Raw genomic sequence first — 4,043 nt, forward strand, 5'->3', positions numbered from 1 at the left:
TGTAGTACTGTGCCTCCCTTTTTAACCTCTTTGCCTCCTTTTCTTCTGCGGGGAGCGTTCCTGTTTTGAGGTAGTTGATTATGGGGGTCATCCTATCCTTGGTCCTGACTTGTTATAGTCAGGACTTTTTCTTCTTCCGAGATTGACGAGTTTTGCAACATTTCCTGGATGAGACTCCTATTGTTGCCTCCTGGTTTGGTGCTAGCTAGTTTTGAGAGTGCATCAGCTCGGGCATTTTGCTCGCGGGGTATGTGGCAGATTTTATACTCCCCGATTTGTCCGAGCTGTTCTTTGGTTTTATCCAAATATTTTTTCATGGTGGGATCTTTGGCTTGGTAGCTCCCTGTTATTTGTGATGTGACCACTTGTGAATCACTGTAAATGTTGAGTTTTTGAGCTCCGATCTCTGTAGCCAGCTTCAAACCAGCTAATAATGCTTCATATTCTGCCTGGTTGTTTGAGGCCGGGAACCCAAACTTGAGGGAGAGCTCAACTTGGGTTCCTTGGTCGCTTTCTATTATCACGCCTGCGCCGCTTTCGGTTTTATTTGAAGAACCGTCCACGTAAAGATTCCATTATGTGGGGGTTTCTAGGGCATCTGTGAATTCTGCGATAAAGTCGGCCAGATACTGTGCTTTGATGGCCGTCCGAGCTTCATATTGGAGGTCAAATTCTGACAACTCGACTGCCCATTGTAGAATTCTGCCTACCAGATCTGTTTTCTGTAATATTCCTTTTATGGGCTGATTAGTTCGAACCTTAATGGTGTGAGCCTGGAAGTACGGGCGAAGTCGTCGAGATGTTAGAATGAGGGTATAAGCAAATTTTTCTATTTTCTGGTAGTTCAGCTCGGATCCTTGTAGTGCTTTGCTAATGAAGTAGACGGGTTGTTGCCCATGTTCGTTTTCTCTAACTAGTGCTGAGGCTATTGCCCGGCTCCCTACTGTGAGGTATAATATGAGCGGTTCTCCTTCTCGTGGTCGAGATAGGATAGGTGGCCGTCCTAAGAACTCCTTGAAGTCTTGGAAGGCTTGCTCACATTCTGTCGTCCATTCGAACTGTTTTCCCTTTCTTAAAGTAGCATAGAAGGGGAGAGATCTTATCGCAGCTCCTGCTAAGAATCGGGATAGGGCGGCCAACCTCCCATTGAGTTGTTGTACTTTTTTGACACAAATTGGGCTCTTCATGTTGAGTATGGCTTGACATTTGTCTGGGTTTGCTTCAATTCCCCTTTGTGTGAGCATGAAGCCTAAGAATTTGCCTGCTTCTACTGCGAAGGTGCATTTTACGGGATTGAGCCGCATGTTGTGCTTCCTTATAGTGTAAAACACTTGAGTCAAGTCGGATAATAACGTATCTTCGCTTTGTGTCTTTATCAACATGTCGTCCACATAAACTTCCATGATTTTTCCGATGTGATTTGAGAAGACTTTATTCATTAGCCTTTGATAAGTAGCTCCTGCGTTCTTGAGACCGAAAGGCATCACAATGTAGCAGTAGTTTGCTTTCGGTGTTAGGAATGAGGTCTTTTCTTGATCTGGTGGATACATGGGGATTTGATTGTACCCCGAGTATGCGTCCATAAACGAGAGATATTTGTCTTCGGAGGAAGCATCTACTAGAGCGTCGATACTTGGGAGTGGGTATGGATCTTTTGGACAAGCCTTGTTGAGATCGGTGTAATCGGTGCACATTCGCCACTTCCCATTTGATTTTTTCACAAAGACAACGTTGGCTAGCCACAGCGGGTATTTGACTTCTCTCATGAATCCGGCTTCCAGTAGTGCCTGTACTTGCTCATCCACAGCTTGGGATCGCTCTGCCCCAAGTTTTCTTCGTCTCTGCTGCACCGGTCGAGATCCTGGATAGACCGCCAACTTGTGACACATTAGCGTCGGGTCGATACCTGGCATGTCTGCGGCTTTCCACGCGAAGAGATCGACGTTATCTCGCAAGAATTGTATTAGTAATTCTTTTAAATCTCCTTTTAGGATTGTGCCGATATTGGTTGTTTTTTCCGGGGTGTCTCCGATCTGAATCTTTTCTATCTCGCCTTCTGGCTGGGGACGAAGTTCTTCTCGTCGATGAACTCCACCCAGCTCGATTGTGTGGAACTCTTCTCCTTTGCCTCTGAGGTTTAGGCTTTTGTTATAACAGCGATGTGCCATCTTTTGGTCTTCTTTTATCGTGGCTATCCCTTTTGGGGTTGGGAACTTCATACATAGGTGTGGGGTCGAGACTATTGCGCCGAGTTGGTTGAGTGTTGTCCGTCCTATGAGAGCGTTGTAAGCTGAACTTACATCGACTACGATGTAGTCTATTTTGAGGGTCCTGGATTGGTCCCCTTTTCTGAAGGTTGTATGTAGCGGTATGTATCCGAGTGGTTGAACCGGGGTATCTCCTAGCCCAAACAGGATGTTTGGATATGCTTTAAGTTCTTTTTCTTCCAAGCCGAGCTTATCAAAGGCTGTTTTGAATAAGATGTCGGCAGAACTCCCTTGGTCTATCAAGGTGTGGTGTAGGTTGGTGTTTGCCAATATAATGGTGATAACCATGGGATCATCGTGTCCTGTGATGACGCTGGATGCGTCCTTTTTAGTGAATGTAATTGCCGGAATGTTGAGTGCTTTCTCCTCTCCCTCGACATGATATACTTCTTTGAGATATCTTTTACAAGAGGATTTGGAGATCCCACCTGCTGTGAATCCGTCGTGTATCATGTGGACATGTCTTTCTGGTGTCCGAGGTGATCGTTCTGTTCGTTCGGTATCTTCATCCCTTCGTCTCTTTCTTTGATCATCATCTCGGGTGGCCAGGAATCGATCTAATTTTCCTTCTCTCACCAATTTTTCTATGATGTTTTTTAGGTCGAAGCATTCGTTTGTGGAGTGTCCTCGGACTCGATGGTATTCATAATATTCCTTTCGATTTCCTCCTCCCCTTTTGCCTTTGAGTGGCCGTGCTGGGGGGATTTTTTCCGTATGGCAGACTTCTTTGTATATCTCGACCAGAGATGCCCTGAGAGGGGTGTAGTTATGGTATTTTTTGATTTTCTCCCCTTGTCGATCTTCTTTTCTTTTGGATTCCTTGTCTTTGTCTCGGTAGGAGGCCCCTAATTTTGAGGTTTCTCCTAACCAAGTGTTTTCCTCCATGTTGATATACTTTTCTGCCCGCTCCTGCACTTCGTCTAAGGAGGTCGGGTACTTTTTTGATATAGATTGGTTGAAAGGTCCCTCTCGTATGTCCATGCATGTTTTTGATATGCATGTTTTTGATCCCTAGTAAACTGGGGGCGTGCTTGGCTTTATCTTTCTGAATGGAGAATCTGGCTAGGAATTTTTTAGCTAAGTCATCGAAGCTTGAGATGGACTTCGGGGGTAGATTATTGAACCATCAGATTGCTGTCTTTGTGAGAGTTGTTGGAAAAGCTTTACAACGAACAGCATCTGGGGTGTCGGTAAGGTACATTCTGCTTCTGAAGTTGCTGAGGTGATGGTTGGGGTCCGTGGGGCCATCATACAGGGTCATATCCGGGAGTTTGAAGTCTTTGGGAATTTTGGTTTTCATGATTTCCCTAGTGAACGGGTCTTGCTCTTTGTGTGAATTTTCCTCGAGATTATCCCAGGGGGCTTTTGATTTGAGATCGGCTTCCAATTGCTGTAGTTTTTCTTCCAACTCCCGACGTCGCCGCACCTCTCTTTGGAGATCTCTTCCAATTTCTCGTTGTTGTTGGGTTTCTTTTTCCAGTTGTTTTAGGCGATCCAGGAGCGCTTCCATTGCCCCTGAATTTGGTGAGTCTTTGTCTTTGTTGGTTTCCGGAGTGTTTTGTAGCGTGACATCCGCATTTTTGTGCGGTGTCCGATCCTCCAGACCTGAATCGTGGTCGTTGTCATGGTCGTCCACCATGGTGATGGGATGACATCCAGGTCCCTGGCAACGGCGCCAATGTTCCGTGGGTTACCTGAAACTGGAGGTCGATCTCGGATGAGATCTTCTGTGCTGGTCGGTGCTAACGTGTCTGGCTGGTGGGAGACGGCCGGAGC

Source organism: Arachis hypogaea, chromosome 3, assembly GCF_003086295.3.
Source record: "Arachis hypogaea cultivar Tifrunner chromosome 3, arahy.Tifrunner.gnm2.J5K5, whole genome shotgun sequence".
Taxonomy (NCBI): domain Eukaryota; kingdom Viridiplantae; phylum Streptophyta; class Magnoliopsida; order Fabales; family Fabaceae; genus Arachis; species Arachis hypogaea.